The sequence below is a fragment of the Aquarana catesbeiana genome, linkage group LG02, assembly GCF_042186555.1.
Source record: "Aquarana catesbeiana isolate 2022-GZ linkage group LG02, ASM4218655v1, whole genome shotgun sequence".
Classification (NCBI taxonomy): Eukaryota; Metazoa; Chordata; class Amphibia; order Anura; family Ranidae; genus Aquarana; species Aquarana catesbeiana.
Genome location: NC_133325.1, coordinates 788,629,559 through 788,651,833, shown reverse-complemented (window position 1 = coordinate 788,651,833; position 22,275 = coordinate 788,629,559). Strand labels below are relative to the sequence as shown.

Below are 22,275 nucleotides of genomic sequence, written 5' to 3'. Positions count from 1 at the left end.
TGTCTCATGGGATGGTGAGATGGAGTGATTGACTAATGCGTTTCGAGGATTTTTCCTCTTCCTCAGAGCCTTATGGAACCGAGTCTGGTCTGTAAGTTTCTTAATAAGTAGTGGACTGGATGGATGGTATAGCCTTGAGGGAATGGTCCTCCTTCGCTGTTGCAATAGTCCTTACTTATCACAGCACACCAATTGATGGTGTTGATATGATCCTTCAAATGCAGATGAGGTTTGCATAGTACATGCAGTGCCTCAGGGTCCCCTGGGCTGGTATCACACGATGTGTACTGGGATGTAGGGGTGGTGAGCTTCCTGGAGGTCTAAATCCCACTGACAGTGTGCATACAGGCTGCTCACAGTGCCAGAGCGCCCTATGTTTCCAACTGCTGGTGTGCTCTGCTTTTATGTTGGTATTGATCTCTTGTACTATGTCTGCAGTCTCTGGCCAGCTCTTGTATCATGTCCGCAGTCTCTGACCATCTCCTGTATCATGTCTGCAGTCTCTGACCATCTCTTGTATCGTGTCCGCAGTCTCTGACCATCTCCTGTATCATGTCTGCAGTCTCTGACCATCTCCTGTATCATGTCTGCAGTCTCTGGCCAGCTCTTGTATCGTGTCTGCAGTCTCTGACCATTTCCTGTATCATGTCTGCAGTCTCTGACCATCTCCTGTATCATGTCTGCAGCCTCTGACCATCTCCTGTATCATGTCTGCAGTCTCTGACCATCTCCTGTATCATGTCTGCAGTCTCTGACCATCTCCTGTATCATGTCTGCAGTCTCTGACCATCTCCTGTATCATGTCTGCAGTCTCTGACCATCTCCTGTATCATGTCTGCAGTCTCTGACCATTTCTTGTATCATTTCCGCAGTCTCTAGCCAGCTCTTGTATCATGTCTGCAGTCTCTGACCAGCTCTTGTATCATATCCGCAGTCTCACTGACAATGAATATTCACTGGATTTTATGTGTGGCCCTTTGGTGATGTCGGGGGTGCACTTGAGGCCTCCCATATCAAGAAAGTTGAACACCATTAGCTTAGGCTCTTGTAACTTCCATGCTGTGTAATGTGCCAGTCTCTTGTATTGCCTACAGTGCCTTGAAAAAGTATTCATACACCTTGAAATTTACTTTGTCAGGTTATAACAAAAAACGTAAATGTATTGTATGTGATAGACCAACACAAAGTGGCACATAATTGTGAAGTGGAAGGAAAAATGATGAATGGTTTTTAACATTTTTTATAAATAAATATGTTTCACACTCTGTCCTATTGTAGAAAACAGTAAAGATGTCAAAGGACAGACCAGCGATTTCTGCCGGGTTTACACCTCAGTGAAAAAAGGGGATGATTAATGCGCTACCCAAAAGGTGGAGAAAACAAAGCTGCTACAAAACATGTGACAAAAAATGTGAAACAATATAATAAATAAATAAATTGTAGCGCTAAAAGGAAGAAAAAACACCATGTATAGTATAAAGTAAATGTCTCTGTAAACATAAGAATATGTCCCAGTGGTGACCTGTTGTCAAATAGAAGTGATAGTCCACGACAAATTGGTGCAATCCGTGTGGAAGTTCCTTCAGCTTCCCAAATATCTGCTTAGATGTCATCAAAGTGATAAGTGGATAAGGTACGCTTACCGGAACTGTTGGACTCTACTGCCATTAGCATAGAGTCAATCGAGCTGTGTGCCACCAAGGGCAGATGTATGGAGTAATCAAGGACGGATGGAGCGTCTGCAAGCCAAGATATCGCCTCTGGATCCACAGGAAGAGAGCCAGGACTGGTTCCAAGGTTCAAACTGTTTCTCAGATCCCCGAGGTATATGGAAAAAAGGGGGATGCCTCCACATAGTGTAAATCAGGGTTATTTATTACTAAAAAAACGTAATGCATAAAAGTGATCACAAGTAAAACAAATAGGCAGTGTACAAGGTAAAACAAATAGGCAGTGTACAAGGTAACAGGGGTCTACTGTTGAAGGTCTATTGATCGAAACGCGTAGGAAAGGCTCATCGATGGAGGCGGGGAGAGCAAAGGCTCATCGATGGAGGCGGGGAGAGGAAAGGCTCATCGATGGAAGCGGGGAGAGGAAAGGCTCATCGATGGAGGCGGGGAGAGGAAAGGCTCATCGATGGAGGCGGGGAGAGGAAAGGCTCATCGATGGAGGCGGGGAGAGGAAAGGCTCATCGATGGCCCCTTTTTTTTTTCCATATACCTCGGGGATCTGAGAAACAGTTTGAACCTTGGAACCAGTCCTGGCTCTCTTCCTGTGGATCCAGAGGCGATATCTTGGCTTGCAGACGCTCCATCCGTCCTTGGTTACTCCATACATCTGCCCTTGGTGGCACACAGCTCGATTGACTCTATGCTAATAGCAGTAGAGTCCAACAGTTCCGGTAAGTGTACCTTATCCACTTATCACTTTGATGACATCTAAGCAGATATTTGGGAAGCTGAAGGAACCTCCACACTGATTGCACCAATTTGTCGTGGACTATCACTTCTATTTGACAACCGGTCACCACTGGGACATATTCGTATGTTTACAGAGACATTTACTTTATACTATACATGGTGTTTACACCTCAGCAGAGGTAACATTTGTAATTTACACCAGATATTTAAGCAGAACTGAACTCCGAAATACTCACCTTAGCCCCAATGGTCCAACACCCTCAAGGTCCCTTGGTGTCGACGTCTTCTCACCGGCTTCTTCGAGGCGTCAGTCTTCGGCTGTCTTGATTGGCCAGTGCTGGAATTTACAGTATACTGAGCAGCACACATGCAGCTCCGTGTATGTTCCAAGGAAGACTGCCAGTCGGCAGGTAGGTTTATGTTATTGCAAAGGAGACATTGCTTGCCTCTAATGTGATAAACAGCCTGTCTGCTAACATTTTTTTTTTAATTTTATTTACGCTTTAAAAAAAAACAAAAAAAAAAAACACTGACCTCATCTCTCACCAATCCTTTGTTCTTCAGCAAACAAGGTGCATGCTGATAGGAGGAGAGAGCAGAGTGACAGAGATGAGCTAATCAGCCTTGTGTTTTCTCCTTTCACTGTCCAATCACAGGCTGGGGGACAAGACTTGTAAATATTCCTGATCTTCGGCAGAGAAAAAAAACAGGATTCTTCCCTGCCAGACAGGGCTGTGCTTTGTGGTAAAGCTGGTTTAACCTCAGGTCTGGATGGACAGAGCAATAAATCTTTTGGCAGGCAAAATGGCTTCCTTGGACACCGATCAGCTATAACATTATGACCACCCACCATAACATGTGCACTCACCTAATATTTAGTAGGTCACATCCCTGACTCATTGCGGCATGCACTCAACTAGACCTCTGAAGGTATGCTGTGGTATCTGGCACCAAGCCATCAGTAGCAGATACTTTACATCATATAAGTTGCAAGGTGGGGCCTCCATGGACCGGACTTGTTTTACCAGCACATCACACAAATGCTTGGTGGATTGAGATCTGAAGAATTTGAAGGCTAAGTCAATACCTCAAACTCATTGTTGCGTTCTTCAAACCATTCGTGAGTTGATCAGATCAAGCCACCTTCTTCCATTGCTCCATGGTCCAGTTCTGATGCTCACCTGCCCTTTGTAGGCACTTTTGGCTGTGGACACGGGTCAGCATGGGCACCCTGACTGGTCTGCAGCTACACAGCCCCATACACCACAAACTGCCATGCTCTGTGTTCTGACACTTTTCTATCAGAACCAGCATTCACTTTTTCAGCAATTTGAGCTCCAGTAGTTCTATTGGATTGGAGTACAAGTGTCAATCTTCCCTCCCCACCTCCATCAATGACCCTTCCCCTCCACCTCCCATCAATGAGCCTTCTCTCCCCACCTCCATCGATGAGCCTTCTCTCCCCGCCTCCATCGATGAGCCTTTCCTCTCCCCGCCTCCATCGGTGAGCCTTTCCTCTCCCTGCCTCCATCGATGAGCCTTTCCTCTCCCCGCCTCCATCGATGAGCCTTTCCTCTCCCCGCCTCCATCGATGAGCCTTTCCTCTCCCCGCCTCCATCGATGAGCCTTTCCTCTCCCCGCCTCCATCGATGAGCCTTTCCTCTCCCCGCCTCCATCGATGAGCCTTTCCTCTCCCCGCCTCCATCGATGAGCCTTTCCTCTCCCCGCCTCCATCGATGAGCCTTTCCTCTCCCCGCCTCCATCGATGAGCCTTTCCTCTCCCCGCCTCCATCGATGAGCCTTGGCCGCCCATGACCCTGTCACTGGTTGGCCAGTTCTCCTTCCTTGGTCCGCTCTTGGTCGGTCCTGACCTCTGCAGGCCGGGAACATCCCACAAGATTTGCAGTTTTGCAGTTGCTCTAACCCAGTAGTCTAAACCCGGGGTCTCCAAACTTCTTAACACAAGGGCCAGATCAGACTCTTCCCAATATCAATGTCCCCCATACCTGTATCCCCATCAGAGTCTCCCATTATCAGTGTCCCCAGCATAGTTTTCCCCATTATCAATCTCCCCAGCAGAGTTTTCCCCATTATCAGTGGCCCCAGCATAGATGTCCCCATTATCAGTGTCCCCAGCATAGATGTCCCCATTATCAGTATCCCCATTATCAGTGTCCCCAACAAAGTTTTCCCCATTATCATTGTCCCCAGCATAGTTTTCCCCATTATCATTGTCCCCAGCATAGTTTTCCCCATTATCATTGTCCCCAGCATAGTTTTCCCCATTATCATTGTCCCCAGCATAGTTTTCCCCATTATCAGTGTCCCAGCATAGATGTGCCCATTATCATTATCCCCAACATTGTTTTCCCCATTATCAGTGTCCCCAGCATAGATGTCCCCATTATCAGTATCCCCATTATCAGTGTCCCTAGCATAGATGTCCCCATTATCAGTGTCCCCAGCATAGATGTCCTCATTATCAATGTCCCCAGCATAGTTTTCCCCATTATCAGTATCCCCCATTATCAGTGTCCCCAGCATAGTTTTCCCCATTATCAGTGTCCCCAGCATAGATGTCCCCATTATCAGTGTCCCCAGCATAGATGTCCCCAGCATAGATTTCCCCATTATCGGTCTCCCCATTATCAGTCTCCCCAGCATAGATTTCCTCATCAGTATCCCCATTATCGGTGCCCCCAGCATAGATGTCCCCATTATCGGTGCCCCCAGCATAGATGTCCCCATTATCGGTGTGTCCCCAGCATATATGTCCCCATTATCGGTGTGTCCCCAGCATATATGTCCCCATTATCGGTGCCCCCAGCATGGATGTCCCCATTATCGGTGCCCCCAGCATGGATGTCCCCATTATCGGTGCCCCCAGCATGGATGTCCCCATTATCGGTGCCCCCAGCATAGATGTCCCCATTATCGGTGCCCCCAGCATAGATGTCCCCATTATCAGTGTCCCCAGCAGACAGATGTATGTGTGCAGATTTATTTGACGCTTGCCTGTACAAGCCGACTTCTTCACTGTAGGAGCCGACTTCAGCTCTCCTGCACCTGCCGACTCCCACCCACTGCTACACACACAGGCTGTAAGGTAGAAGGAGTCCTAATGCAAACAACGGGCGGGAAGTCGGGGGGGGTGCTGCGCTGATGACGTCACCACCTAGCAGCCAATCCTCAGCTCAGCACAGTAGCCAATCCTCTGGCAGCATGGGAGGGTGTGCGGGGAGCTGCTTTTTGTCCTGGACCTGCCTGACATATACTGCCGATAACAGCAGCTGCTTTTAAAAGCCAGCAGATCATCAGTGCTGTGTTGGCAGAGTCTGGGCAAGCTGAGGGCCGGACAAAACACGCCCGCGGGCCGGGGTTTGGAGACCCCTGGTCTAGACATTACAATCTGGACCTTGTTAAAGTCTGTCAAATCCTCACACTTGCCCATTTTTTTTTTTTCTGCCTTTAACTTCAGGGCCATCATGTTCTCTTGCTGCCTAATATGTCCCACTGACTTTCAGATGTCATTGTAATGAGATAATCCAAGGTCATTCACTTTACCTGTCAGTGGTCATAATGTTATGTCTGATCGGTGTAATGGGTGTCATCTGTTCATTTAACTGACGGGGGTTCAGCATTAAAGTGTCACTAAGGCTGTATTCACACCCGAGCGTTTCGTTTTCAGGCAGAAAGCCGCTCGATTTTTTTACAGCGTTTTTTTTTGCTACGATTTTGCACAGGTCAAAAGGTCACCAATGTAAAAAGCAGAAAAAACGCCTGTAATCTGCCCAAAAAGAAGCTCATGTACTTTTTTTTGACCTTCAGGCGTCATAACGCTCAGATGTGAACAGGTGCCATTGAAATGAATGGGATGAGGCTTGTTGGGCATTTTACAAGGTGAAAACGCTCAGGTGTGAATGCAGCCTTAGCCCACCTTTATTAAAAATGGATGAATAAATGGTGTATTACATGCTGTTCATACTCGCTCAGTCACTATGAAATCTGTTTTCTGTATTCTACAAAAATCCTGCTTGATCTTGCTGCTCTCTATCTCCCCCTTCTGTCCATGTCCCCACTGCAGTTGTGGATTTTGCAGAGCAGTGTTGGCAGCTCTGCACATGCTCAGTTTTCAGAGAGTTTCTATGCTGAGCATTTCCTCCCTATCACATCTGAGCAGCTCATGTGACTATAAAGTCACACATGTGGGGTGTATACACAGTGTTCACATGACAGCCCACTCCCTCCCTCCTCCCCCTTCATACCTATTAAAGTGGAGTTCCACCCATATAAAAGTCAGCAGCTACAAAAAGTGCGCCGGAAGCAAGTTCACCTCTCCCCCCTCCCTCTCGGCAATCTTCTGAGACACGTCACAGGTCCCAGATGATTGCCCGGCCAGTCACAGCGCGGCTCGCGCATGCGCAGTGTGTGCCCGGCTGTGAAGCCACAGCCGGGCATCCACAGTGACAGTGCCGGCGCTGCAGAGAGGAGGGGGAGAGGAGCGGGGCTTCGTTCGTTCACCCGTATCGCTGGACCGCGGGACAGGTGAGTGTCCGATTAATAAAAGTCAGCAACTACACTTTTTGTAGCTGCTGACTTTTATATCAGTGGAATTCCGCTTTAAAATAATTGCACTGCTATCATCTGTATACAGAAATAGAAGGGACAATGTAATTTAACTAGTTGCTGCCCGCCCACCGTCAAATGACGGCGTCCCAGAACTGCCGCTCTCGCACGCCCGCAGCGCTGCGATTGCAGCCGCGCTGTGTCCTAGCGTCCGCGGCTCTTTAACCATGTGATCGGCTGTGTCCAATCGCAGCCGGTCACATGTAAACACGGAGATGACGGTAATCGGCGCTCCTCACTTCACACTGACAGAGTGAGGAGAGGAGAGCCGAACTGCGGCATCTCCTCACGGGACAGCTAGGTATGTAATCAGGGCACTGATTACAATTAAGTGCCCACCAGTGCCATCAATCAGTGCTCACCACTGCCCACAAGTGCCATCAATCAGTGCCCATTAGCGATGCCAGTCAGTGCCGGCTATCATAGCTGCTCATCAATGCCCATCACTACTGTCGATCAATGCCCATCAGTGCCACCCATCAATGCCTATTGGTGCCCACCAGTGCCACACATCAGGGCCACCTATTAGTGCCTCCTCATCAGTGCCACCTAATCAGTGCCCATAAGTACCACCTCATCAATGCCCACCAGATCAGCCTATCAGTGCCGCCTCATCAGCGCACATCAGTGAAGGAGAAAAATTACTTAGTTGCAAAATTTACTGACATAAACTAAGTAAAAAAAAAAAAAAAAGATTTTTTTCAAAATTTTTGGTCTTTGTTTTTTTTCTTTTTCACAAAAAAAACCCCAGCAGTGATTAAAAACCACCAAAAGAAAGCTCTATTTGTGTGAAGAAAATAATAAAAAATGTGTTTGGGTACAGTGTAGCATGACCGCGCAATTGTCATTCAAAGTGCGACAGCGCTGAAAGCTGAAAAATGTCCTGGGCAGGAAGGGGGTGAAAGTGCCCGTTAGGCAAGTGGGTTAAACAGTGTGTGTGTTTAGTATCACTTTAAAGGGGTTGTAAACCCGCATTTTTTTTTCCACCTCAATGCATTTTATGCACAGCGGAGGTCAGTATGACATGTTTGGTTTAAAAAAAAAAAAAAAAACGGAACCTTTTAGTTATTCTTTATCTCATTCCTATCACAGCAGATTGCCATTGGCGTCTCATCTACCATGATGATAAATATCGGGGGGGGGGGAGGTGGTTCATGGAACAGTCCTCTTCTTTTTCCAGCTGGCAGGCAGTGACTGGGCAGGGCCGGGTATGTCAGGATAGCAGTGTTGTGGCATTGCTGGGTTCCTCTCTGCGGAGGGTGATGGTGCAGAGGATGGAAATACTGCAGAATCTTCCTCTTTTCTGAGATTCATCCTGGAAATTGGGTGACTCACCACATCCGAGGAGCCGAGTTCTCTCTGACATTGTGCACACCGAGCCGACACCGCCTGGGAGATCCGTGAGTGCTTCTCTCTGTGTATTGATGTGTGTGTACTGCGCTCCTGTATATATATGTGTGTGTGTGTACTGCGCTCCTGTATATGTGTGTGTACTGCGCTCCTGTATGTGTGTGTGTGTGTGTGTACTGCGCTCGTGTGTGTGTGTGTGTGTGTACTGCGCTCCTGTATATATATGTGTGTGTGTGTACTGCGCTCCTGTATATATGTGTGTGTGTGTACTGCGCTCCTGTATATATGTGTGTGTGTGTACTGCGCTCCTGTATATATATGTGTGTGTGTGTACTGCGCTCCTGTATATGTGTGTGTCTGTGTGTGTACTGCGCTCCTGTATATGTGTGTGTCTGTGTGTGTACTGCGCTCCTGTATATGTGTGTGTCTGTGTGTGTACTGCGCTCCTGTATATGTGTGTGTCTGTGTGTGTACTGCGCTCCTGTATATGTGTGTCTGTGTGTGTGTACTGCGCTCCTGTATATATGTGTGTGTGTGTACTGCGCTCCTGTATATGTGTGTGTCTGTGTGTGTACTGCGCTCCTGTATGTGCGTGTGTGTACTGCGCTCCTGTGTGTGTGTGTGTGTGTGTGTGTGTACTGCGCTCCTGTGTGTGTACTGCGCTCCTGTGTGTGTGTGTGTACTGCGCTCCTGTGTGTGTGTGTGTGTGTGTACTGCGCTCCTGTGTGTGTGTGTGTGTGTGTGTGTGTGTGTGTGTGTGTGTGTGTGTGTACTGCGCTCCTGTATATGTATGTGTGTGTGTGTGCGTGTGTGTGTGTACTGCGCTCCTGTGTGTGTGCGTGTGTGTACTGCGCTCCTGTGTGTGTGCGTGTGTGTACTGCGCTCCTGTATATGTGTGTGTACTGCGCTCCTGTATATGTGTGTGCGTACTGCGCTCCTGTATATATGTGTGTGTGCGTGTGTGTGTACTGTGCTCCTGTAAATGTGTGTGTGTGCGTGTGTGTGTACTGCGCTCCTGTGTGTGTGCGTGTGTGTACTGCGCTCCTGTATATGTGTGTGTGTGTGTGTACTGCGCTCCTGTGTGTGTGTGTGTGTGTACTGCGCTCCTGTGTGTGTGCGTGCGTGCGTGTGTGTACTGCGCTCCTGTGCGTGTGTGTACTGCGCTCCTGTATGTGTGTGTGTGTGTGTGTGTGTGTGTGTACTGCGCTCCTGTATATGTATGTGTGTGTGTGTGCGTGTGTGTGTGTACTGCACTCCTGTGTGTGTGCGTGTGTGTACTGCGCTCCTGTATATGTGTGTGCGTGTGTGTACTGCGCTCCTGTATATATGTGTGTGTGTGTGTGTGTACTGTGCTCCTGTAAATGTGTGTGTGTGTGTGTGTGTGTGTGTGTGTGTGCGTGTGTGTGTACTGCGCTCCTGTATATGTGTGTGCGTGTGTGTACTGCGCTCCTGTATATGTGTGTGTGTGTGTGTGTGTGTGTGTGTGTGTACTGTGCTCCTGTAAATGTGTGTGTACTGTGCTCCTGTATATGTGTGTGTGTGTGTACTGCGCTCGTGTGTGTGTGTGTGTGTGTGTGTGTGTGTACTGTGCTCCTGTATATGTGTGTGTGTGTGCGTGTGTGTACTGCGCGTGTGTGTGTACTGCGCTCCTGTATGTGTGTGTGTGTACTGCGCTTATGTGTGTGTGTGTGTGTACTGCACTCCTGTGCGTGTGTGTACTGCGCTCCTGTATATGTGTGTGTGTGTGTGTGTGTGTGTGTGTACTGTGCTCCTGTATATGTGTGTGTGTACTGTGCTCCTGTATATGTGTGTGTGTGTGTGTGTGTGTGTGTGTGTGTGTACTGCGCTCCTGTATATGTGTGTGTGTGTGTACTGCGCTCCTGTATATATATGTGTGTGTGTGTGTACTGCGCTCCTGTGTGTGTGTGTGTGTGTGTGTGTGTGTGTGTGTGTACTGTGCTCCTGTATATATGTGTGTGTGTGTGTGTGTGTGTGTGTACTGCGCTCCTGTGTGTGTGTGTGTGTACTGCGCTCGTGTGTGTGTGTGTGTGTGTGTGTACTGCGCTCCTGTGTGTGTGTGTGTGTGTGTGTGTGTGTACTGCGTTCCTGTGTGTGTGTGTGTGTGTACTGCGCTCCTGTGTGTGTACTGCGCTCCTGTGTGTGTGTACTGCGCTCCTGTGTGTGTGTGTACTGCGCTCCTGTATGTGTGTGTGTGTGTGTACTGCGCTCCTGTATGTGTGTGTGTGTGTGTACTGCGCTCCTGTGTGTGTGTGTGTGTACTGCGCTCGTGTGTGTGTGTGTGTGTGTGTGTGTGTGTGTGTGTGTACTGCGCTCCTGTGTGTGTGTGTGTGTGTGTGTGTGTGTGTGTGTGTACTGCGTTCGTGTGTGTGTGTGTGTGTACTGCGTTCCTGTGTGTGTGTGTGTGTACTGCGCTCCTGTGTGTGTACTGCGCTCCTGTGTGTGTGTACTGCGCTCCTGTGTGTGTGTACTGCGCTCCTGTATGTGTACTGCGCTCCTGTATGTGTGTGTGTGTGTGTACTGCGCTCGTGTGTGTGTGTGTGTGTGTGTGTGTACTGCGCTCCTGTGTGTGTGTGTGTGTGTGTGTGTGTACTGCGTTCCTGTGTGTGTGTGTGTGTGTACTGCGCTCCTGTGTGTGTGTACTGCGCTCCTGTGTGTGTGTACTGCGCTCCTGTGTGTGTGTACTGCGCTCCTGTATGTGTGTGTGTGTGTGTACTGCGCTCCTGTATGTGTGTGTGTGTGTGTGTACTGCGCTCCTGTATGTGTGTGTGTGTGATATGGTGATTGATAAGGCTCAGTGTATAGATAGTAACTGATGAATTTCTTGGGAGGGTGAGTACACTGGGTCTGGTCAGGGATCGCTCTATGCTGTAATATGCTCCTATTTAATCATCTTATTACATATATGTTCTACTTAATCATCTTATTACAGGGACTATAGAGGGAAGATAGAGCCATTCACATCTGTCCCTGACCCCAAGGAGCCCCCCCAGGGCCTGTGTTCAGGATCACTTGCTTGCATCAGAACTGGTTTTTCTTCCAATGCATTTGAATGACAATGTAGAAGTGGATCAATGCCACCGGGCTAATGACCTCTAAGGAGGGGAATCTACAAAAGCCGCCCACTTATTTGTTGCACGATAGCGATCCTTTAAGGCTCCATTCACACCTCAGTGTTTTTTCAGCTCGTAAAACACTTATCTCAAAAGTTCCAAAACACCCGACAAGCAAAATCCAATTCATTTAAATGGCCCCTGTTCATATTATTATTATTATTATTATTATTATTATTATTATTATTATTATTATTAGTATCAAGATTTATATAGCGCCAACAGTTTACGCAGTGCTTTACAATGTAGAGGGGGGACAACACAACTACAGTTCAATACAGAAGGGACAGGAGGGGCCCGGCTCGTGGAGCTTACATTCTAAAGGTAGGGGGGGGGGTACAAAAGGTAATAGATGCGGGGAAAACAACAGAAGCGTTCTGTCGCCTGAAGCTCAAAAAAAGAGTTTATTTTTTTTTTTTTTTTTTAGGCGGATTACAGGCGTTATTTTGCTTTTTTTACATTTGTGACCTTTTTGACCTGTACAAAAAAACATGTTAAAAACGCACGACTTTCCTCCTAAAAACAATGCTCAGGTGTGAATGCAGAATTAAAGGGAAGTGTGGACTTTGGAAATTTTTTTTAAAAAAAAAAGCATTCATACTCGCCTAAGGTGGATGCAGAATTGGTCCAATACTACAACTGTCCCTCAAAGCTTCGAAGACCAAGAACCGAACAATCAAAGAGTTCTCAGTCTTTAGTAAGCAGAGAGCGATGGCTGTCAGCCACCAATGATAAACCACCTACCGATTAACCACTTCAGCCCCAGAAGGATTTACCCCCTTAACGACCAGAGCCCTTTTTGCGATATGGCACTGCGTCGCTTTAACTGACAATTGCGCGGTCGTGCGAAGCTGTACCCAAACAAAATTGACGTCCTTTTTTTTCCCACAAGTAGAACTTTCTTTTTGGTGGTATTTGATCACCTCTGCGGTTTTTATTTTTCGCGCTATGAACAACAAAAGAATGTAAATTTTGTAAAAAAAAAAAAAAAACAATTATTTTTTTCTATAATAAATATTCCCCCCAAAAAATAAAAAAAATTTCCTCAGTTTAGGCCAATATTTATTCTTCTACATATTTTTGGTAAAAAAAAAAATTGCGATAATTGTATATTGATTGGTTTGCACATCTACAGCATCTACAAAATAGGGGATAGATCTACAAAATAGGGGATAGATTTATGGCATTTTTATAAATGTATTATTTTTCTTTTACTAGTAATGGCGGCGATCAGCAATTGTTAGCAGAACTGCGACATTGCTGCGGACAGATCGGACAATTTTGACACTTTTTTTGGGACCACTGACATTTATACAGCAATCAGAGCTAAAAAATAGCCACTGATTAGCGTATAAATGTCACTGGCAGGGAAGGGGTTAACACTAGGGGGGGATCAAGGGGTTAAATGTGTTCCCTGGGAGGTCGTTCTTCGACCCCCTTTCACAATGGAGGCATTTTTCAGGCATTTTAGCTCTAGAAATAGCGCCTGAAAAACGCCTCCCCTGCCACCCCAATGTGAAAGCCCGAGTGCTTTCACACTGGGGCGCTGCGCTGGCAGGACGTTAAAAAAAAAAAAAAAGTCCTGCAAGCTGCATCTTTGGGGCGGTGGAGGAGCGGGGTATACCCAGCCCCCCCCGTCCCTTCCTGCCGTGCAGTGGGCGCGCCTGCTATAGCTGTTAAAGGGACCAACGTACGTCTTCGGCGATTTTCGGAAATGAGCCGACCTGCCGGCAAGTGGTTAAATCTAGATTTGTTAGGCGTGTGAGAGTATTTTTTTTTGAGCATTACGCCAGTGTAAAGGATAAGCACTAGCTAGTAATATAGAATCAAAGCGGGGGGGGGTTCCCCTTTAAGGGACGACTCGATTCCACTCTATTTAGAAGTAGTGTTGAAAAAAATCTAAATGCTTGCTCACTCCTAGCTGGTAGAGGTCACATGACACGAACTCGGCTAAAGTGTCTGGCGGCGCACACGTTCTGCCACTTCTCTTTTTTTTTGTGCACGTGCTTCTTTTTTTTTTTTATTTTACTCTATACTCAAAGCATGATCTGTATAGAAAGAATTAATAGTTGGGGAGATAGTTTGAGTGACTCTTAAAGTATCCCGCACCTCGTCCCTGGTAATAGAAATGAAATAGAAATAAGAGGATGAGATTATAGCGGCGCTTGAATAAAGAAATATACATATAGAATAAAATTTTGTAAATCTTTATTGTTCCAAAAAGTAGAAAAGAAGGACCTGTTGTTCTACTTTATGTAACAATAAAGATTTACAAATTTTATTCTGTATGTATATTTCAAAGAATTAACCCTGATAACCCGCTACACACCATCTGTATAAACAAAACCACCCAAACTAAAATAAATAAATAAATAAGAGTATACTATTTTTAGCACTTTATCATCCTTTTTTTTTTTTTTTTTTTTAAATTAAGTTTGGTTGGTTTTGTTTGTATGCAGATGGTGTGTAGCCGGTTATACAGGCTACTACAGTATGTTCCTCGCGCAGCCTGCACCAACCAATCGGCATCCTTCTCTCATTGATCTGATTTTAGCAGGAAAAACTGGTTGGCTAAAAGTCATCAGAAAACGCCGTCGCTGTTCCTTGCGTGATTGAAAGCAATAAGCCCTGAAAAGGGAGATTTTTATAAATACTCGGCTGTGTTGGAGTTCTGAGAAGAGTGACTTGTTGCACAAAGAGAGTGACGAATCGTATTCCAAGTGTGAAACGGGAACTTCTCCTTCTGGTGAAGGATCCTCAGAATAAATGTTGTAACCCCCCCACCAATCTCCCCCCCCCCCCCCCAGATTTATCTGCTTTCTGAAATCGCTGTCCGCTTTTTACATAATCACACAAAAAGCACTTTTTGTCTTTCATCATGATGATGTGTATATGTACTATAGAAGAAATATTGAGTTTCAGTGATGTAAAGCAATACAGAGTATACCTTTTTTATTTTATTTTTTTATTATTTTTTTTTTTTTAAAGCTGAAGTGTGATATACACCTATAATACCTACCTACAGTACCTTGAAAAAGTATTCATACCCCTTGACGTTTTCCACATTTGTCACGTTACAACCAAAAAAAGGTAAATGTATTTTATTGGGATTTACGCATCACTCCACACATACATCGCACACTCACATCAGTCCCTACCCTCAAGGAGCCCACAATCCAAGGTCCCCAAACTCACATTCATATACTAGGGCCAGTTTTGGACAGAAGCCAATTAACCTACCAGCATGTCTTTGGAGTGTGGGAGGAAACCGGAGGAAACCCACGCAGGCACAGGGAGAACATACAAACTCCAGGCAGGTAGTGTCGTGGTCGGGATTCAAACCAGTGACCCTTTTTACTGCTAGGCGAGAGTGCTACCCACTACACCACTGTGCCGCCCACTGTGCTAACCACTGTGCCACCCATATCTATAGATCGACTTCTGTCCAGCCACCCTGTCAGATAAAAGCTGCTCGATCGGAGGTTGCAGCTAATGACTAAAGTATTTGAAAAAAATACAGAGCTGAAATGTTTGGCAGCCCCTGTAACAATGTCCCGCCTCCTTGACCGGCTCCTGTGATAGACAGCACACTGATCCAATGCCTGGAAATTTAATCAGTGTGATGTGAATCATGGGAGCCCGGGCAATTCAAATCCCAGCTACGAGACACAGCGGGAGATCGCCGCTCTTTGTGATCCAGGCACGGGTAGGCAGCATCCGATGGGCACTGGTGAGGCTGCATCGATCTCCTGTATCATGTCTGCTGGAGGTGCACTGAATGGAAATTTTGCTAATACTATTAACACTGTGTTTAAGAGATTGCAGACATGATACAAGAGATGGTCAGAGACTGCGGACATGACACATGAGATGGTCAAAGACTGGGGACATGACACGAGATGGTCAGAGACTGGGGACATGATACAAGAGATGGTCAGAGACTGCAGACATGATACAAGAGATGGTCAGAGACTGGGGAATTGATACGAGAGATGGTCAGAGACTGGGGACTTGATACGAGAGATGGTCAGAGACTGGGGACTTGATACGAGAGATGGTCAGAGACTGGGGACTTGATACGAGAGATGGTCAGAGACTGGGGACTTGATACGAGAGATGGTCAGAGACTGGGGACTTGATACGAGAGATGGTCAGAGACTGGGGACTTGATACGAGAGATGGTCAGAGACTGGGGACTTGATACGAGAGATGGTCAGAGACTGGGGACTTGATACGAGAGATGGTCAGAGACTGGGGACTTGATACGAGAGATGGTCAGAGACTGGGGACTTGATACGAGAGATGGTCAGAGACTGGGGACTTGATACAAGGGATGGGCTAAAAAAAGCGCCTGTAAAGCGCCTGAAAAAAGCCTCCCCTGCAGTCCCAGTGTGAAAGCCTGAGTGCTTTCACACTGGGGCGCTGCGCTGGCAGAATGTTAAAAAAAAAAAAAAAAGTCCTGCAAGCTGCATCTTTGGAGCGGTGAAGGAGCGGTGTATACTCCTCTCCTAAAGTGACCCTGCCCTTGAAATGAATGGGCACCACTGCTGAAGCGCCTGCAAAGCTCTTCGGCAGCGGCGCCACACAGGCGCATGTAACCCTTTTATTCAGCCGCTAGCTGGCATTAAATGTGCCTCGTTAGCGGCCGAATAGCGCCGATAAAATAACGGTAAAGCGCCGTTAAAACTAGCTGTGTTTTACCGTCAACGCCCGTCCCAGTGTGAAAGGGGTCTTATGAATTAAAATTCAACTCTAGCTAATACTTTATAAGTAGTTACAGCAGTTTTTTTTTTTTTTTTTTTTCCTTTTTGGGATTTGGGTTTTATATAAACAAATAAATAAAAGCTGATCGTTTTTAGCACCCCTGTCGACGGTAAATAGTTTGTCCCAACTGCTACATGCAAGAGAGCTTGTTCTTTTGAAAAGGAAAAGACTCAAGAAGCCTCATGTGCCACTTTGTGTTGGTCGATCACATAAAATCCCAATAAAATACTTTTACGTTTTTGGTTGTAACATGACAAAATGTGGAAAATTTCAAGGGGTGTGAATACAAGGCACTGTATAAAATGGTAAGCTGCAATATAATGTTTGCTTTTGGGTTTATTTCTGCTTTTGTGCAGAACACACGTCTGTCACACGGAGGTGACATCGCCTTCACTTACTTGTCATTTAATTAGAGTTCTACTGTGAGAAGTTATGGGTGACGGTCTGCAGGGTGCGTGTCGGCTGAGCCTGACCTTCCTGATCTTCCTGATTCTTACTTCCAGCATGAGCTGAGTTCCAGGAGCAAGGAAAAGTGTCCCCCCTCAATGGGACTTTGACAGACCACCAACTCTATTTAGTAAAAAATAATGTATTTTAATGATATACAATAAAAAGACGTAAAAGCGTCTACACAATACAAAACTAAGTTACATAAAGAAACAAGACAAAAAATATACAAAAATGAATCGGCATGTCATATGTACTCTCCTCGGGGTGGTGTACCCCAATACCCAAGTTCCAGGAACAGACAAGAAGAAAAGAGAAAAAAGCGCCACTAAGTTTAGTAGTTAAATGCAATTTAATGTGGCCCCCATAATGGGTTACTCACTAGAACAGGAAGTGACCGATCTCTCTCAGTGGTGGGTATGGAAGGAGATGAGTACGGTGGGTGATGGGCACGGTGTGTGTATGTGTGTGTGTGTGTGTGTGTGTGTGTGTGTGTGTATATATATATATATATATATATATATATATATATATATATATATATATATATAATACTATTATATACTTTTATATATATATATTATATTATATATTTTTATATATATATTATATATTTTTATATATATATATATATATATATAATTAATATATCTCAGAGGGGGATCCGACAGCGGGTCAGAGGGGGAGCGGCTGCGGGACAAAGATGACAAATTATGATTTAAATCAAGTCTTTTTACTATTACTAGTGATTTAAATTAAATCCACCCTGAAAAAAAACATACAGAAAAAAAGCATCTGGAATGCATCTGATAACACAACAAAAACATGTGAAGAACGCGCATGCAGAAACACCTCCTGAACGGATCTGGAGTGTAGTGTTTTTTTTTTTTTTTTTTTTTTTGTGGAAGGTTGGAAGTAGAGTGTTGTCTCTCTCCTTCCTATTGAACCTGATCAGTATTGATAATCTGTGGATATGATCAATGACTGGCGCTCTGATTCCAGCTGCTCACCGCGTTTTTCTGTCTTCCAGGTGAGAGATCGGAGTTTTTGGCAGAATCGCCCGTCTGACGCGGCACTATTCCTCGGTTTCTGGTTCAGGTGAGGTCAGCGGATTATTTTGGGATCAAACACGCATGTTGTCACTAGTGCTGGGCGAGTTTCTAAAAAAAAAAAAAAAAAAAAAAAACCTTGATTCACGATTCGAATCGAGTTTTTTTTTTTTTTTTTTTTTTGGACACCGCGCCGGTCCTGAGGAGCTGCGGGCAGGAAATTTTAGGCGAGGCTGCGGCTTCGGCCTAGTCCGCGGCGTCCAGCCTGGCGGACTAGGCCAAAGCCGCGGCCTCGCCTAAAAATTCCTGCCCGCAGCTCCTCAGGACCGGCGCGGTTGAAAAAAAAAAAAAAAATCTAAAAAAATCGATTTGCTTAAATTTTGAATCGATTTGACCTCTGAACTCGATTCAAGATTTAAATCGATTTTTTTCCCCAGCCCTAGTTGTCACCCATCTTCGTATTCACACAGCTGGAGGCCGTGTAAATAATTCATCAGCTGTTTTATTTTTTACTTACGGAACACCTACAGGACACGTTGCTGGGAGAACCTTCTCCAATGCTTTCATTGCTTCTGTTTCCGTGTTTTTATTGGATTTCTAAAGCGAAGCTCCAGGCTCCCCACCCACCAAAAAATAAAAAATCAGGAGCGACAAATACTATTAGGGCACTTACCTCTCCAGGGAGCCGGGGGTGTCCTCACCCAAGCGGATTCTTAAATCGGCTCTCGGGTGCTGGCACCACCATCTTGGGTGAGGGAATCCGGCAGTGCAGCCTTGCAGGCTTCACAGCTATTTAGGGTTGAAACGATTAACCCATATTATCGATAATAATCAATAATGAAAATCGTTGTGAACGATTTTCATTATCTTTTAGTTGGTCCGCACCTTCCTCCCTGCCAGAATCCTGTGTGCAAGGCGGCGGGCCACCGTATTCTCATGGTGCCCAATTGGTGTTCCTGGGAGGGGGAGGGGAGGGAATAGTGCCCCATTGGTGTTCCTGGGAGGGGGAGGGGGGGGGATAGTGCCCCATTGGTGTTCCTGGGAGGGGGAGGAGGGGAATAGTGCCCCATCATTGGTGTTCCTGGGAGGGGGAGGAGGGGAATAGTGCCCCATCATTGGTGTTCCTGGGAGGGGGAGGAGGGGAATAGTGCCCCATCATTGGTGTTCCTGGGAGGGGGAGGAGAGGAATAGTGCCCTATCATTGGTGTTCCTGGGAGGGGGAGGAGGGAATAGTGCCCCATCATTGGTGTTCCTGGGAGGGGGAGGAGGGGAATAGTGCCCTATCATTGGTGTTCCTGGGAGGGGGAGGAGGGGAATAGTGCCCCATCATTGGTGTTCCTGGGAGGGGGAGGAGGGAATAGTGTCCTATCATTGGTGTTCCTGGGAGGGGGAGGAGGGGAATAGTGCCCCATCATTGGTGTTCCTGGGAGGGGGAGGAGGGGAATAGTGCCCTATCATTGGTGTTCCTGGGAGGGGGGAGGAGGGGAATAGTGCCCTATCATTGGTGTTCCTGGGAGGGGGGAGGAGGGGAATAGTGCCCCATCATTGGTGTTCCTGGGAGGGGGGAGGAGGGGAATAGTGCCCTATCATTGGTGTTCCTGGGAGGGGGGAGGAGGGGAATAGTGCCCTATCATTAGTGTTCCTGGGAGGGGGAGGAGGGGAATAGTGCCCCATCATTGGTGTTCCTGGGAGGGGGAGGAGGGGAATAGTGCCCCATCATTGGTGTTCCTGGGAGGGGGGAGGAGGGGAATAGTGCCCTATCATTGGTGTTCCTGGGAGGGGGAGGAGGGGAATAGTGCCCCATCATTGGTGTTCCTGGGAGGGGGAGGAGGGGAATAGTGCCCCATCATTGGTGTTCCTGGGAGGGGGAGGAGGGGAATAGTGCCCCATCATTGGTGTTCCTGGGAGGGGGAGGAGGGGAATAGTGCCCTATCATTGGTGTTCCTGGGAGGAATAGTGTCCCATAATTTTCGTTATTACTTTAAATAAATGAAAAAATTGCATATTACGTTTTTGTTTTATGATTTATCAGATTAATCGAAACAATAATCAGCCAACTAAACAATTATGAAAATAATCGTTAGTTGCAGCCCTACAGCTGTTTCCTACTGCGCATGCACAAATTGCGGCAAATTCGGCAGGAAGTGGGAGTCAAAACCAGGTATCCCCCCCCCCTCCCCCCACAAGTAATATAGAGTAATCAGTGCATTTTATAGCACCAAAAAGTGGCACTTAGGGTTAAATTTGTCCGCTATTCCGCTAAAAATCGCAGATCGCTGCCATTACTAGTGAAAACAATATAAAAAATAAAGTCCCCAAATCTTTCCCCTTTTTTTTGTAGAGGCTGTAACTTTTGCGCAAACCAATCAATATATGCTTATTAAGACTTTTTATTTTTATTTTTATTTTTTTTTACCAAAAATATGTAGTAGAATACATATTGGGCTAAACTGATTTTAATACGTTTTTTTTTTTTTTAATATATTTTTGGTTATGTATTCTAGCAGAAAGTAAAAAATTTTTTTATTTTTTTCAAAATTGTCGCTCTTTTTTTTTTTTTTTTTGTTCATAGCGCAAAAAATAAAAACCGCAGAGGTGATCAAATACCACCAAAAAAATGGCCTGGTCATTAAGGGGGTAAATGCTTCCGGGGCTGAAGTGGTTAAAGTGATATTAACCACTTGACCTTTGGTAGGTTTCATCCCCTTAATGACCAGGCCATTTATCGCTATTCAGCACTGCCCTACTTTAATGCTGTACCCCCATGAAATTGAAATCATTTTTTTTATACAAATAGTGCTTTCTTTTGGTGGTATTTTATCACCGCTGCGTTTTTTTTTTTTGTTTTGTTTTTTTTTATACTTTTTATGATATTAATGGAAAAACAAGACCATGTTTTGGAAATAAATTAAAAATTTAATATTTTATACTTTGTTATAAAACATATACAGTAATTAAAAAAAAAATCAAATTTACTCATAAATTTAGGCCAAAATGTATTCCGCTACATGTCTTTGAAAAAAAAAAAAAAATCTCAATAAGGCCCCTTTCACACTTGTGTGACTTGGGACTGCAAAGTCGCATGATAAGTCGTACCAGATGATTTCCAGTACTGTTCATATCTGTGCGACTCCAAAGTAGCCCCTGCAAAACTTTGGTCTGATTTTGATGTGACTTGATGTCCATATACAGTGGGGACGGAAAGTATTCAGACTCCTTAAATTTTTCACTCTTTTGTTATATTGCAGCCATTTGCTAAAATCATTTAAGTTCATTTCAAGGGAGTGTGGGGAGCCCCCACACTCCCTTACATCGCATGTCAAGAGCCCCCACACTCCCTTACATCACATGTCAAGAGCCCCCACACTCCCTTACATCACATGTGAAGAGCCCCCACACTCCCTTACATCACATGTCAAGAGCCCCCCACACTCCCTTACATCACATGTCAAGAGCCCCCCACACTCCCTTACATCACATGTCAAGAGCCCCCACACTCCCTTACATCACATGTCAAGAGCCCCCCACACTCCCTTACATCACGTGTCAAGAGCCCCCCACACTCCCTTACATCACGTGTCAAGAGCCCCCCACACTCCCTTACATCACGTGTCAAGAGCCCCCCACACTCCCTTACATCACGTGTCAAGAGCCCCCCACACTCCCTTACATCACGTGTCAAGAGCCCCCCACACTCCCTTACATCACGTGTCAAGAGCCCCCCACACTCCCTTACATCACGTGTCAAGAGCCCCCCACACTCCCTTACATCACGTGTCAAGAGCCCCCCACACTCCCTTACATCACGTGTCAAGAGCCCCCCACACTCCCTTACATCACGTGTCAAGAGCCCCCCACACTCCCTTACATCACGTGTCAAGAGCCCCCCACACTCCCTTACATCACGTGTCAAGAGCCCCCCACACTCCCTTACATCACGTGTCAAGAGCCCCCCACACTCCCTTACATCACGTGTCAAGAGCCCCCCACACTCCCTTACATCACGTGTCAAGAGCCCCCCACACTCCCTTACATCACATGTCAAGAGCCCCCCACACTCCCTTACATCACATGTCAAGAGCCCCCACACTCCCTTACCCCAGAGGAGGTCCTAGGTCAGCTTTTGGAGTCTGCTGAATTCTGAGATTAGGGGCGGTGCTCTGGCTGCACAGAGAGGGGCCGGATCTGTAGGGGGAGTTCTGTCCTCCTTCTCTGCTGCAGACTGCTGAGACAAGGAGGGGTGGAGACGAAAAGGGGTTGCCACAAGTGTAGGAAAGATGTGAGGGCCACATGAAATGGCCAGGAGGGCCGGATCCGGCCCTGGGGCTTTGTGTTTGACACATGTGTGATATCTGTTCAGACAGCTGCAGGCGGCCGCCATCGAAATACAATATCCAGCAGCTGGAGATTCGTCCATCCGTTCTGTCCATATGGAGGGTAGAGGGACCTGTTAGATTTCTTTTTTGTTCACAGGCCAAAGGAAACCTG

At 46.3% G+C, this 22,275-nt stretch overlaps 1 protein-coding gene across 9 annotated transcripts in view; it reads left to right on the top strand.

Moving 5' to 3' along the window:
* Positions 1 to 22,275, top strand: part of ATP6V1A (ATPase H+ transporting V1 subunit A) — a 112,431-nt gene that overhangs the window by 19,657 nt on the left and 70,499 nt on the right. For 4 of the 9 annotated variants that reach the window (XM_073617444.1, XM_073617443.1, XM_073617447.1 and 1 more), the window contains exon 2: positions 17,769 to 17,836. The exons of 3 other annotated variants lie outside the window; for them this stretch is intronic. The gene's annotated coding sequence lies outside the window, so the exon portion shown is untranslated. Of the gene's footprint in view, positions 1 to 8,233; positions 8,447 to 17,768; positions 17,837 to 22,275 lie in introns of those variants that run through there. 2 more of the 9 variants (XM_073617449.1, XM_073617446.1) reach the window with 2 other exon arrangements.